Genomic DNA, 16,271 nt, shown 5'->3' on the forward strand with positions numbered 1-16,271 from the left:
TCTTGCAATCTCCTAGGATAGAAATCAAGAGAAAATATCAAGTATAGCAGCAAAGAAGCACGAGCGAGCCAGCACCAAGAAAGGAAAAGGAATAGGCTGCTCCCGGAGCGTAGTGTGTGGGTGAGTTTTATAGTGTCTTTCTATAGGGAAGGGTTACATCAGGGCATGTATGAGGGTTTTTTTCTAGTGCTTGCACAATGGCTCAACATGCTTCTTCATACATTATATGCGGCGTTAGAATTTTATTTGTTTATTTATTCATTTATTTGTTTATTTATTTATTTATTTAAGATGGAGTCTTGCTCTGCCACCCAGGCTAGAGTGCAGTGGCACCATCTTGGCTCACAGCAACCTCTGCCTTCTGAGTTGAAGCAATTCTCCTGCCTCAGCCTCCCAAGTAACTGGGATTACAGGAGTGTTCCACCATGCCTGGCTAATCTTTTGTGTTTTTAGTAGAGATGGGGGTTCACCATGTTGGCCAGGCTGGTCTCGAACTCCTGACCTCAAGTGATCCACCCGCCTCGGCCTCCCAAAGTGCTGGGATTTCAGCGTCAGTCACTGCACCTGGCCTACATTAGCATTTTCAATCTCCACCTCTGAGCATGATTTTTAGCATTAAACCGAGGAAGGAGTCACTATAGGTTGGAGTTTAAGTCTAAACGTGCAAGCAGATGCTCCAGGAAAGTCCCTAGCGCCCAAAATAGAAACATACACTTGATAGCTTCGGAGTCTTCTTCACTGATTGGCTGAGGGTCACATAAGCCAGAGCTTGAGTGAGGGGCTTTTACTATTTCCCTCCAGACCACATTGAATAGAAAACCAGCTCACACCTGTAATCCCAGCACTATGGGAGGCCAAGGCGGGCGGATCACGAGGTCAGGAGATCGAGACCATCCTGGCCAACATGGTGAAACCTCGTCTCTACTAAAAATACAAAAAAATGGCAGGGTGTGGTGGCGCACGTCTGTAGTCCTAGTTACTCAGGAGGGTGAGGCAGGAGAATCGCTTGAACTGGGGAGTCAGAGGTTGCAGTGAGCTGAGGTCGCACCACAACAGTCTGGCGACAGAGCGAGACTCCATCTCAACAGCAACAACAACAACAACAACAAAAACAACAACAGAAAACCAACCAGCCTGTCGGTCTCACTTATGGTACTTGGAAAAAAAGGGGATCTTCAAAGAAATACGAGGTTGATCTATCTGGAAACAGGGGAAAAGCATCAAGAAAGGGAATTAGGCATAAGATTCAGGTAACTCGAGTAAACTGTACTTAGAGCCATGGATGAGATGTGTCTGTGGGCTTGTTTTATAGCTAGTAGTTGTTAATGGTCAATTGTTTAATGAGAAAATGTGGATGCAAATCTCATATTTGTATTATTCCCCAAGCACTATGAGAAATTTTTGGTTTGTAAACCGTTAATGTAAAATATAAAATCAAATTAAGCTGTTTCTTAACAATGAATCCTAATTCCCTTACAGCTTTTAAAAAACTTTTGAGTAAATAAATAAATGTTAATAAGTTGAATCCTGTGATGCAGTTTTAAAAATCTATTTTTTTTCTTTATGGAGAAAATCCTGCCTTATAAGACATTAAAAGAAATAAAACATAGAGTAAATCATAGCTTATTGGCATGACTCGACTCAATAAGATCTTGCCTTTCTATTTAAATGGCTACTAAGTTTCAAATAATCTATTTTTTTGCATTAAAGTGCAATGCCAGTGTAAGTAACTACCTGTAAGGAATCTTTTAAAGAACTCTATCTTATAATCCAAGAAAAACATTCTAAACCCTTTGTACCATCTGTTGAGATGGAATAGCATCATGGACAGCTGGAACCTTTGAGGTTGAAATGTACTTTATCAAAAATATCTCCTGGTCTCATTGGCTGTTGCTTTAGACAGATGCCTGGTGCGGTAGGAAGAGATTGCAGAAATGGCAGACCTGTGTGTGTATGTGTGTATGTATTTTAATGACTCTAAAAAAAATTGCTGTGCAGTTTAGATATAAAAGTGAATAATATACATTCTGCTGGTCAAGCTTTGGCTCTCTGTTCTCTGTGTATATTCCTCTTCCACAAATAACTCATCTGCTCTTAGGTGATGACTGTCTTTGTGAGGATCACTGAAGAGACTCTATCTTTAGCCTAAATTTCTTCTGAGTTCAAGTGTCATATCTTATTGTATTTAAAGCAAGTTGGCCATTCAAAGAAAAGTCCAGCAATCATCTTCCACCTAATATGGCTAAATTAAGACATATTAAATTACAAAAATTGTCATCTTATAATTCTTTGTGTCTCCCTCTCCTGGGATTGACTCTGTTTTGACTTATTCTTTCTCCTCTTTTTTATCCCACCACAGAGAATCATGTGTGTAGTTTTATCACTTGTTTTATGTTTCTGCCATTCATAGCTTGCTTTCTTTTAGTACTGCAACCAAACTAACTCTATTCTTTATCCTTCTATTATGATACAATAACAAGGACCTGTCTTTGCTCTTATTTTACTCCCATTCCTCTACTGTCTTATTTTCTCCAATCTACTGTGACATGGGGATAATTATTTAAATTGAACACTCACAGAAATAGATGCAACTGATTAAACAGCCATGCTAATTTAAAATATAAAAAGAAATGACATATATTTGAGTTTGTAATAAGAATATTAACATTTTAAATAGATATATGTTTAAAAATAATAACAATAAAAATCTCTCAAACATGATTGTTTTAGTCTCTTGGGCTGAATTTATTTTAATTAGGCAAAATATGGCAAATTCTAGTTATAAGACAGTTTTATTTCATAATTTTACATAAGCAGATCGGAAAATTTAATAACATATAACACTATACAAAGAAGATAGATGGCACTGGAAGAGCCAGTAGGAGGTGGAAGAAAGTGAGACGTTTATTTCTCAGCTTTAAACTTTTCTGCTACATTTATTTACAACTAAGAGCTACATGGTCATCCTAGAAGATGCTACATTCTAGTCATCAAAACAAATCACAAGGCACGCCTAGATTCAAAAGATGCAAAAATAGATTCCATCTTTTGTGGGAGAAACTTCGAATAATTTGTGGCCATTTATTTACCTACCATATTATTTTTTCCACAATGTTGTTTGTTTTTTATTTCTAGTTTGTAGAAAGCTTTCTATATTTATTTATATATATCCAATCTGCAACTACTAATATGAGTGTTGTATACAGATAGTTTTGCCGTAATAGGATATGAACTTTGCTACAAATCACCACGGTATGCAAAATCTTGCAATAAAAATCACAGGGTTTATAAAGAAGATAAAATCGGGGCACACACTGAAAAACTTCATTAGTAACAAATTTAAAACAATGGAAACTTAAAAATTATGGCAGTTTTCCATTTGTTAAATGGTTAAGAAATACATAAATACTACAATAAATATAACACTTCATCTTGTCCAAGAGCAGATATGTGCTTTTGGAATTGGGCCTTGGACAGGTTGCAGCCCATGCACTAATGTGAAATGGTGGGAAATAAGGTTATCTGAAATCAAACAAAGTTATAACACCAGATGTGGGTGGGTGTGGCTTATCACACACTCAGTGAATTGAGGGAGCTGATAGATGTTTGTGGTGTGTACAGAGGAGTATTTTGTGTACTATTACACTGCTTGGTTCAGCTTGGTGCAGTGCTTTTTCTCCACCTAGTTTTTTTTTTTTTTTTTCCCAGATATAATCACATATAGGCAAACATGAAGTCTTCATTATGCTTAAATTATTTCAATTGAATTGGAACGAATTTGCATTTTCAAAGAGCATTACAGCAGAACTGACTACACAAACATTTTCTCCCAGTATGGGCTTTAGAGTTTGTTTATGGTTTTTCTGTCACATGCACAATTTAAAGTGTAACGTAGTTAATGGATCCATCATTTCCCTTGTGAACGCTGATTTTTGTGTTTTATTTAAGATATCCTTCACTACGCTGTTACATTTCTTTAGACATTCCATAATTTCATTTTTCACACACCTCTTTAATCCATCATGAATTCTTTTGTGTGGTGCTAAACGGTATTTTCCTACATGGATAGCTTGACATTAAAAAAACTCTTAGCCACATACTTGAGCAATTTTTAAAAGAAGAGCATTAATAATTTCTTCAAATGCAATTACCAAAGTTTCCTGGTTCATCACCTGCTATATTTTTCTAGAGAGCCATCCTCTCATTTGAAAAATTACTTACCACGTCTGACAGGTTTCAGTGTATACATGGATCTATACTACATTCTATATGCTATTCTATTTTATCCTATATTCTATATGTTATTCTATTTATCTATTTAGCTACCTTGGATCTAATTTTAGTCTGAATGTTTTAGCTCTAAAGGAAATATTGATACACGGTTGGATAATTCTCTACACCTTCCGTTTTGTCTTTAAAATTATCTTACTCTTCTCAAACCTGTTTTTTCTTTTTTTCATTTCAGAATTCTCAACTTTTGTTTTTAAAAAAGCAGGATTGACATTTTTATAGGAATCATGTCCAATGTATGACTTAATTTTCAGAAAATTGAATTTTAAATATTCTATCCTTTCATATTTATTTTATGTCTAGAAATCTTCCTAAATTTTATTAGTTATAATCCTTCAGTTGTAGATTTATCACTTCTCTTGTATTTCGTGTTTGGTCAATCATATTTCTGGCAAATATTGAGAGCTCCCAAAGTTTCTTTACTCCTATCATTATTTTAAAAATTTAATTAGGGCCTGCAGCAAAATTATAAATAATAGATGTGGTAATAGGCATTCTTCCAATGATAATGATTTTAATGGGACTGCGTCTGAAGTTTCCACTTATGTATACTGTAAATTTTTATTAGTTAAAACATTTTTAAAGGAAGATAGTGATTTTCTATCATGATTTTGGAAGAATATTACTTTTAACTAATAATTAAATTTCTCAAATTATTCTCTTATTATAAAATTTTTATTTTTCACTGAGTTAATGTTAGTAATTTTTTTCTAGAAAATTGTCCATCAAAACTAATAATTTGAATTTATTGATGTAAAGCACATTATTTTTATAAAATATTTAAATATCTACTTTCCTTTTAACTTTGTTTTTTTGTTCCTAATATTACATCTTTTGTTTTCTTTCTTAGCTTTTTAAAATTGTGTTTGTTTTTTAGATGGGTTAATTCAGTCATTAGTCTAAGAATCTATTTTCTTCGGCTATGCTGTGTTGAGATTCTCTATTATTTGTTTGATTATCTTAAGTTCTCACTAACTAATTTCTGCTCTTCTTTTTATCATTTTTCTTCTACTTTAGAGTTTATTATATTTTTAGAGTCTGATTTGAATGCTTGCTCTGTTATTTTTAATCTTTCATATGTTTTTAATGCCCTGAATACCACTTGTTTCTATGCACACCTTTAGATCCATCCCACAAGTTTTGTTGTAACTTTCATGGTTATTTAATTTCAAACATTTTATAATTTCTTTTTTGAGTTTTGTTCTTACCAATGAAATATTTAGAATGAGAGTTAGCAAGATGTAGTGGCTGAGAGCCTGGGCTCTGGCACCAGACTTGTATGTTCAATCCAATCTCTGTAATTACTAGCTCTGAGAACACTGGCAAGTTATCTCTGTGCCTCAGTTTCCTTATTTTGAAAGAGTGAATAATCAGAACAAAAGAATAATTACCTCATAGGATTTTTAGGAGGACTAAGTGAAGTGATGTATGACCAGCACTTGAGCAGTGCCAATGGGAAGACAACTCACTGGTGATTGTTTCCACCGGCTTCCAGACCGTTTACCCATTTCTATCACCTTGCTTTAACCTTTTCTTGTCTTTTTCTCTTTCACAATGTCATGCTTTATTCTAAAACACGTGTGTGTGTTTAACAGAGAAGCTCCTCAAATCATCGTTTAAAAAATATTCTCATCAGAAATTCACAAAAAACACTCCTGGAACTTCAATATTCTGATATAACTTCCTGAGAATTTACTGGCTCTCAGAAGAGAAATAACAGGTGATGAATGAAGAAGGTTTTGTAAGCATAGTGAGGAAATTATGAATGCTTTCATAGCGTTCAAATGTAAATTTGTTATTTCCAAAGTATGAATCAATTTTTTAAATTTTTTTCTGTACTACTGATTTAAACATAGAGTATTTTTACTTTTCTTCTCATTCAGACCCATAAAAATGTGGAAAACATACCATAACAGAGAAAAATACTTACTTAAAACTATGTTAACACCTTAAACCAAGATAAATCAAAAGGATAACAATAATTCTAGGAATCAAAGAGATTTCCTAGTTAAGAGTAGATTCACATTATGCTACTCCATTAACTAACTCAGACTTGGAAGCTACATTTCCAAAATGGCAGGCCACTACTTGATACATATGTTTTCTTCACGTGTGTGTGTGTGTGTGTGTGTGTGGTTGTGTGTGTGTGTATGTGAATGCGTATAATTTACCACTTTTAAATAAATGTTTTATTACAACAACAATGAAAACAAATGTAAATTTGCCTATTTCCTAAACCAAGAGTTATCAAGGTGCATTAAGAGCAATGAGCAATTGCGTTAAAAATAAGACAGGTTAAATTTGACTTTCTATATTATGAGAAAAAAAATAAATTTGCCATTTCAAATAAATAGTTACATTTCTTAACATTTTTATTTAGAGGTCAAAAAAACCATGGTGCTATTTACAGTCACAGAAATCTCTTTACAATATTTTTAACAAGAAAAATATTTTATGGCATTTAGGTTGAAACAAAGATACACTCACGAGACATGTAAGAAAAAAATGCCTCAATACTAAAACACCAAAAAAATTATACTTGGCAGGTTTAGCATTGATTTTTAGCAACAATGTTAGTTTTGCTCTCTCACATCAGGACTGGGGTGGTGGCACTTTGTATTTTTAAAATGAAAGCTTGAAAGCCTGTCAAAGCAAAAAAAAAAAAAAAAGAAGAAAAGAAAAAACCAAAACTGCAAAATTAATGCTGTCTTAAAATACACTCTATTTTGTGAGAGGTGGAACTAAATCTAAAATCAACACTCTTTGCTAGAAAACTCAAAATTATAAAAGGTCAATAGATTTGTGGTTCACCTTTTAATATTTAGGGAAATCAATTTTTTTCATTCTCCAAATATTGCGAGAACTCTTCCTAATGCAACCTGTGAATGAATAAAAAGCAGGACAAAGCTAATTTCATCCTGACGCTATTGAGGATGTTACGGGTTAAGAAGTAGGGGGCAGGGAGAAGCAGATGTCTTCTTTGCTACTCTCCTCCAAGCACCGGGAAAGTAGGGATTTGGTAGGGGAAATGTGTAGCTTAGCCCAGACTTGGGAAATGAGTTCAAATTTGGTATCTTAAAGTTGGCACAAGAAGCTTAGCTGGGCCATGTGGGATGAGGGTGTGTAGTAGAGCAGAATATGAATAGAATAAATCCCCTTGGACACATTCTTTATAAATGATTCATCATTAAAAGTTTTTAAAAGTTTTATACTGATGATAGTTAAAACTAAGATTAAAAATACCTTCAGGGAAGCATTTGGAATATTCAATTACAACAGTAGAGTGAAAGATTATGAAAGCAGTCAACATGCAATGCTATTTTATTTGTTTTTTCTCCTTTTAACCAACAAAGCAGGTCCATTTCACAGCATGCTCTACTTCCAACCAATATTAGGTCTGTATAGGCCAGTCATTGCCACACTGATTGTCTTCAAAATCCTAAGCTAACATATATTCCTATTATCTTTTTCCCATCACTTTCTAAATTTTCTCTCATTTCTAGTTTTCTGTTCCTTTCCATGATTCCTCTCTAATCTCAACCAGTTCTGCCACACAACATTTAGCACTTGGCTAAACCCCCCAGCCCCATTCAGCCTCTCACTTTGAATTTTTCTTTGCCTCCTCTAGCCTTAATTAACATAGTTAGCCTTTGATGGTTAAAGCAGAATAAATTCTAATTTGATTCTCCAAAGCAATCCCTAGCAAGGTAAATTAATTTATTTAAAGATTTCACATTTAAAAATGATGATTATTACATCAAATAATAGATGACTGTTGTATGGGAAGTGCCTGAAAAATATAATGAATTTATGAAATCAGCCCTGTAGTCCACATCTTTCTTTCCACTGCTCCTTTATCTGTGTAAACAGTAGAACTCACAGGTCTTAAAATACAACTTTTCAGAGCAGATATAAAAAAGATGAAAATCATAACTTTATAAATGTTGATAGGCTTCTAAATTCAAAATTTATTTCAGCACTTCAAATATCAACTTATAAATTGTTTATTAAATAATATATTTCAGACTAAAATAGTTCATTCTTGTTTTGGTTTATAAGTAAATTCCCATTTAAAAATTGTAGAAGGTAAGACTTAATCAAGTTTCAGAAAATTTTAAAAAGTTTGGCTTTTTTTCTTGTTCAAAATATACAATTATGCCTAACTGCCTTTGAAATATAACTACAGAATCTCGAGGGAAATCAAATATTAACTCAGGTTCAAAGAAACCAAAACTCCAACACAATATTATATTGCTGCCTAGTTACATTATATTAAATAGAGGGGATAAAATCTAATCAGAAAGAAAAGGAGGGCAAAGAGAATTTGCATTCTCTTTAGTTAGGGAAAAAGTTTAAAGAAAGATTTAATAAGCGTTATAAAGCTTGTCGAGGCAAATATATATCTTGACTCAAAGTCATGTAATTAAGTAATGTTAATCAAGAAATAAAGTAATACCCTGCTAACATAAAATTAATAATCATTTGTGAGTCACTGAACAAAAAGTTCATGAAAATAAAATAAAGGACCAGTTTATGGGAAAAAAATTGATTATAACATTAAGAAATTTTGCCGTATTATGTTACTGAGGTTAATGAAAACTGACGATGTATTCTACTGGTTACATTAATCCTTCCCAACTATTATTTCTCTCTTTTTCAAGGTTTGGAGACATCTTTGTGGTGTTAGGAGTGACAAATCTAAGAGGCAACTTATTTAAATTATCTATAACCTTAAAATAGACATAGAATGTTAGAACCGAAAAAGCATTTAATTAGGAATCAGAATCCCTAGGTTTTCGTCAAACCACTCAATGTCTCATAAAATGTGAACCATCAGAACAGCCTGATGTTTCTTTAATTGTAATAACGCTTCCCGCACAGTGAGTTTATTTTTTGTATTAAGGTTTACCTTTGTGTATTAGATTTCTTCTGTGTACTTTTTCCTCAACTATTGAAATGTCTGTAGTGGTTCAAGATCCAGGATAGACCATATGTTAGGCCACAAAACAAGTCTTAACAAACTTAAAAAAATTGAAATCATATCAAGTCTCTGTTTAACCAACCACAATGGTATGAAACTAGAAACGAATAACAGGACGAATTTTAGAAAATAGACAAATACATGGAAATTAAATAACTGTGTTCCTGAACAATCAATGGGTCAATGAAGAAATTAAAAAGAAAGTTTAAAAAATATTTTGAGACAAATGAAAATGGAAAAAAATATACAAAAACTAAAGGCATGCAAAAGCAGTTCTGAGAGCAAAGTTTATAGCAATAAATATCTACATTATAAAAAAAGGAAGATCCTAAATATTCTAACATTATACACTTCATAACTAAAAAACAGGAACAAACAAAGCCTAATGTTAGCAGCAGAAAGGAAATAATAAAGATCAGAGCAGAAATAAATGAAATAGGGACTAAAGAAATAATAGAAAAGATCAACAACATGTTGTTTTCTAGAAAAGATAAACAAAAGTAATAAACATTTAGCTAGATTAAGAAAAAAGAGAGAAGACTCAAATAAATAAAATCAGAAGTGAAGAGGAGACGTTATAACTGATATTACAGAAATACAAAGAATCATTAGAGATCAAAATTGTATGCAAACAGAATCATTAGAGATCAAAATTATATGCCAAAAAATTTGGTACCCTAAAGAAATAGATAAATTCCTAGATACATATAACTTACAGACTGATATCAGGAAGAAATAGAAAATCTGAACAGACCAATAATAGGTCAGAAGATTGAATCTCTGATAAAAAGCTTTCCATCAGAGAAAAGCCCAGGACCTGATGCCTTCACTGCTAAATTCTCCAAACATTTAAGAATAATGAAAACTAATCATCCTCAAACTCTTCCAAAAAAAAAGAAGATAAGGGAATACTTTCAAACTCATTTTACAAGGCCAGTGTGATCCTGATACCAGACAAGGACACTACAAGAAAAAGAATTACAGGTCAATATGCCTTATGAACATTGATACAATTATTCTCAACAAAATAGTATCAAACTGAATTTAACATTACATCAAAAGGAACACTCACCACGATCAAGTGGAACTTAGCAGTGCAAGGATGGTTTAACATATGAAATCTATAAATGTGATACACCACATTAACAGATGAAGAACAAAAACCATATGATCATCTCAACGCAGAAAAAAAGCATTTGACAAAATTCAACATACCTTTATGACAAAACCTCTCAACTAATTAGATATAGAGGAAATGTAACTCAACACAATACAGGCCATATATGCCAAACCTACAGCTAACATATTAAATAATGAAAAGATGAAATCTTTTTTTTTTTCATGATTAGGAACAAGACAAGGATGTCTATCCTTGACATTTCTATTTAACATGGTACTGGAAATTCTAGACAGAGCAATTACACAAGGGAAATAAATAAAAGGCATCCAAATCAGAAGGGAAGAATTAAACTGTCCCCCTTTGCAGGTGACATAATCTTCCATACTGAAAACCCTAAAGACTAAACAAAAACTATTACAATAATAAACAAAATACGGTGAATTTTCAGGGTACAAAATTGTATAATGATCAGTAACATTTATATACACTAAATATAAACTATGTGAAAAAGATATTTAAAAATCTTATTTACAACAGCTAAATAAATTCAACCAAGGAAGTGAAATACCTGTACACTGAAAATACAGATGAAAAAGATAAAGAAGATACAAATAAATGGAAAGATATCCTGTGTTCATAGACTGGAAGAATTACTATTCTTTAAATGTTCATACTATGCAAAGTTATCTACAGAATCAATGCAAACCCTATCCAAATTCCAATGATACTTTCATAGAAATAGAAAAAGAATTCTAAAATATACATAGAACAATCCATATTCTTTGAATAGCCAAAGACATCTTGAGCAAAAAGACTGAAACTAGAGACATTATACTACCTAAATTCAAAATATACTACAAAGCTACAGTAATCAAAATAGCATGATACTACCATAAAAACAGACTCAGAGACCAATGGAGCAGAATAGAGAACCCAGAATAAACTCACACATTTACATTCAATTGACTTTTGACAAAGTTGCCAAGAACACACAATGGGAAAAGGACACTCTCTTCAATAAATGATGCTGAAAAAACTGAATATTCACTTGCTGAAGAATGAAATTGGACATTTATCTCACACTATTTACAAAAATCAATCCCAAATGGATTAAAGACATAAATGCAAGGCCTGAAGCTGTAAAACTAACAAGAAAATGGGAAAAGCTCCATGCCTTTGGTCTGAGCAATAATTTTTTGGAAATGCACCCAAAAGTGAAGGCAAGAAATGCAAAAATAGACAAATGAGTTTATATCAAACTAAAAAGCTTCTACAAAGGAAAAAAATAGGGAGAAGAGATAATCTACAGAATTGGAGAAAATATTTATAAACCATACCCGTGATAAGGAGTTGATACCTAAAATATATGGGAAACACACAATCAATGACAATACAATAAATAACTTCATTACAAAATGGGCAAAGGATCTGAATATATATTTCTCAAGAGAAGACAAACAAATATCCGGTAAGTACATAAAAATGCTCAAATCACTAATTATCAGATAAATGCAAACTAAAACCATATCACCTCACACACACACCTGTTGCAATGGCTACTGTATTAGTCCATTCTCACACTGCTATGAAGAAATACCCAAAGCTGGGTAATTTATGAAGAAAAGAGGTTTAGTTGACTCACAGTTCTACATGGCTGGGAAGGCCTAAACAAACTTACAATTATGGCTGTAGGTGAAGAGGAAGAAAGGCACTTTCTTCACAGGGTGGCAAGAAGGAGAAGTGTTGAGCAAAGGTGGAAAGAGCCCCTTATAAAACCATCAGATCAACTGGGTGCAGTGGCTCATGTTTTTAATCCCAGCATTTTGGGAGGCCAAGATGGGTGGATCACCTGAGGTCAGGAGTTCAAGACCAGCCTGGCCAACATGGTAAACCCCACCTCTACTGAAAATACAAAAATTATCCAGGCATGGTGGCAGGTGCCTGTAATCCCAGCTGCACGGGAGGCTGAAGCATGAGAATTGCTTGAACCTGGGAGACAGAGGTTGCAGTGAGCCTAGATCATGCTACTGCACTCCAACCTGGTGACAGAGCAAGACTCTGTCTTAACAAACCAACAGACAAAAAACCATCAGATCTCATGAGAACTCATTCACTGTCACAAGAACAGCATGGAGGTAACTGCCCCCATGATTCAATTATCTCCCATTGGGTCCCTCCCATGACATGTGGGGATTAAGGGCACTACAATTCAAGATGAGATTTGTGTGGGGAAACAAAGCCTAACCATATCATTCCACCCCTGGTTCCTCCCAAATCTCATGTCCTCACATTTCAAAACACAATCATGCCTTTCCAACAGTCCCCCAAAATCTTAGCTCATTCCAGCATTAACCAAAAAGTCCAAGTCCAACGTCTCATCTGAAACAAGGCAAGACCCTTCCACCTATGAGCTTGTAGAATCAAAAACAAGTTAGTTACTTCCTAGATACAATGGAGGTACAAGCATTGGGTAAACACACCAACTCTAAATGGGAGAAATTGGCCAAAACAAAGAGGCTACAGGCTCCATGCAAATCCAAAATCCAATAGGGAAGCCATTAAACCATAAAGTTCCCAAATATTTTCCTTTGACTCCATGTCTCACATCCAGGTCACACTGGTGCAAGAGGTGGGCTCCCACAGCTATGGGATGCTCCACCCCTGTGGCTTTGTAGGGTACAGCCCTGCTCCTGGCTGCTTTCACAGGCTGACATTGAGTGTCTGTGGCTTTTTCAGGCACATGGTGCAAGTTGGTGGATCTACCATTCTGGGGGCTGGAGGATGGTGGCCCTCTTCTCACAGCTCCACTGGGCAGTACTCCAGTGGGGACTCTGTGTGAGGTCTTCAATCCTACATTTCCCTTCCACACTGCCCCAGCAAAGGTTGTTCATGAGGGCGCCACCCCTGCAACAAACTTCTGCCTGGACATCCAGGCATTTTCATACATACTCTGAAATCTAGGTGGGGGTTCCCAAACCTTATTTCCTGAATTCTGTGTGCTCACACACCCAACAGCACATGTAAGCTGCCAAGACTTGGGGCTTACAACCTCTGAAGCAATGACCAGAGCTGTACCTTGCCCCTTTTAGCCACAGCTGGAGCTGAAGCAGCTAGGCCTCAGAGAACCATGTCCCAAGGCTGCACAGAGAAGGGGGGCCCTGAGTCCTATCCAAAATATTATTTTTCCCTTTTTAGGTTGTGATGGGGGTGGCAGGTGTTAAGGTCTCTGACATGCCCTGGAGATATTTCCCCCCCTTGTCTTGGCTATTAACATTTGGCTCCTGGTTACTTATGCAAATTTCTGCAGCCAGCTTGAATTTCTCCATAGAAAATGGGTCTTTGTTTTCTTTATTATTATTATTATTATTATTATTATACTTTAGGTTTTAGGGTACATGTGCACAATGTGCAGGTTTGTTACATATGTATCCATGTGCCATGTTGTTTTGCTGCACCCATTAACTCATCATTTAGCATTAGGTATATCTCCTAATGCTGTCCCTCACCCCTCCCCCCACCCCACAACAGTCCCCGGAGTGTGATGTTCCCCTTCCTGTGTCCATGAGTTCTCATTGTTCAATTCCCACCTATGAATGAAAACATGCGGTGTTTGGTTTTTTGTCCTTGCGATAGTTTACTGAGAATGATGTTTTCCAGTTTCATCCATGTCCCTACAAAGGACATGAACTCATCATTTTTTATGGCTGCATAGTATTCCATGGTGTATATGTGCCACATTTTCTTAATCCAGTCTACTGTTGTTGGACATTTGGGTTGGTTCCAACTCTTTGCTATTGTGAATAGTGCCACAATAAACATACGTGTGTATGTGTCTTTATAGCAGCATGATTTATAGTCCATTGGGTGTATACCCAGTAATGGGATGGCTGGGTCAAATGGTATTTCTAGTTCGAGATCCCTGAGGAATCGCCACACTGACTTCTGCAATGGTTGAACTAGCTTACAGTCCCACCAACAGTGTAAAAGTGTTCCTATTTCTCCACATCCTCTCCAGCACCTGTTGTTTCCTGACTTTTTAATGATGGCCATTCTAACTGGTGTGAGATGGTATCTCACTGTAGTTTTGATTTGCATTTCTCTGATGGCCAGTGATGATGAGCATTTTTTCATGTTTTTTTTTGTCTGCATAAATGTCTTCTTTTGAGAAGTGTCTGTTCATGTCCTTTGCCCACTTTTTGATGGGGTTGTTTGTTTTTTTCTTGTAAATTTGTTTGAGTTCATTGTAGATTCTGGATATTAGCCCTTTGTCAGATCTGCTACCTGACTTCAAACTATACTACAAGGCTACAGTAACCAAAGCAGCATGGTACTGGTACCACAACAGAGACATAGATCAATGGAACAGAACAGAGCCCTCAGAAATGATGCCGCATATCTACAACTATCTGATCTTTGACAAACCTGACAAAAACAAGAAATGGGGAAAGGATTCCCTATTTATTAAATGGTGCTGGGAAAACTGGCTAGCCATAAGTAGAAAGCTGAAACTGGATCCCTTCCTTACACCTTATATAAAAATTAATTCAAGATGGATTAAAGACTTAAATGTTAGACCTAAAACCATTAAAATCCTACAAGAAAACCTAGGCAATACCATTCAGGACATAGGCGTGGGCAAGGACTTCATGTCTAAAACACCAAAAGCAATGGCAACAAAAGCCAAAATTGACAAATGGGATCTAATTAAACTAAAGAGCTTCTGCACAGCAAAAGAAACTACCATCAGAGTGAACAGGCAACCTACAGAATGGGAGAAAATTTTTGGGTCTTTGTTTTCTATTGCATCACCAGGCTGCAAGTTTTTCAAGGTTTATGTTCTGCTTCCTCTTGAATGCTTTGCCACTTAGAAATTCCTTCTACCAGATATCTTAAATCATCTATCTCAATTTCAAAGTTTTACAGATCTCTAGGGCAGGGGCAGAATGCTGCCAGTCTCTTTGCTAGACTATAGCAAGGGTCACCTTTATCCTAGCTCCCAAGAAGTTTCTCATCTTCATCTGAGTCCACCTCAGCCTGGACTTCATTGTCCATATCACCATCAGCATTTTGGTCAAAGCCATTCAACAAGTCTCCAGGAAGTTCCAAACTTTCTCACATTTTCATGTCTTTTTCTGAGCCCTCCAAACTGTTTCAACCTCTGCCTCTTACCCAGTTCCAAAGTCACTTCCATATTTTTGGGTATCTACCACAGTGCCTCACTACTCCTGTTACCAATTTACTATATTAGTCCATTCTCGTGCTGCTATGAATAAATACCCAAGACTGGGTAATTTATTAAAAAAAAAAAAAGAGGTTTAATTGATTCGTAGTTCTGCCTGGCTTGGAAGCCCTCAGGAAACTAGCAATCATGGCAGAAGGCAAAGGGGAATAAAAGCACCTTCTTCACAGTGCAGCAGGAAGGAGAAGTGCTGAGCAAAAGGAGAAAGAGTCCCTTATAAACCATCAGATCTCATGAGAACTCACTCACTATCACGAGAACAGCATGGGGGTAATTGTCCCCATCATTCAGTTACCTCCCATTGGGTCCCTCCCATGATATGTAGGGATTATGAGAACAACAATTTAAGATGAGATTTGGGTGGGGACACAAAGCCTAATCACTTCAGCTAGTAAAAAAATAAAATATAAGTGTTTGGATAGGAGGTAGACAATAGGGAACTTTTGCACACTATAGCTGGGAATATAAATTTATACAGCCATTATGGAATACAGTGTGGAATTTTCTAAAAAAATTAAAAATAGAGCTACTGTCCCAATTCTGTAATATATCCAAAGGAAATGAAGCCAGTAGGTCAAAGAGATATCTGCACTTTCATGTTCATTGCAGCATTATTCGTAATAGCCAATCTATGGAATAAA

This window comes from Hylobates moloch, unplaced genomic scaffold (genome assembly GCF_009828535.3).
Source record: "Hylobates moloch isolate HMO894 unplaced genomic scaffold, HMol_V3 SCAFFOLD_4, whole genome shotgun sequence".
Taxonomy (NCBI): domain Eukaryota; kingdom Metazoa; phylum Chordata; class Mammalia; order Primates; family Hylobatidae; genus Hylobates; species Hylobates moloch.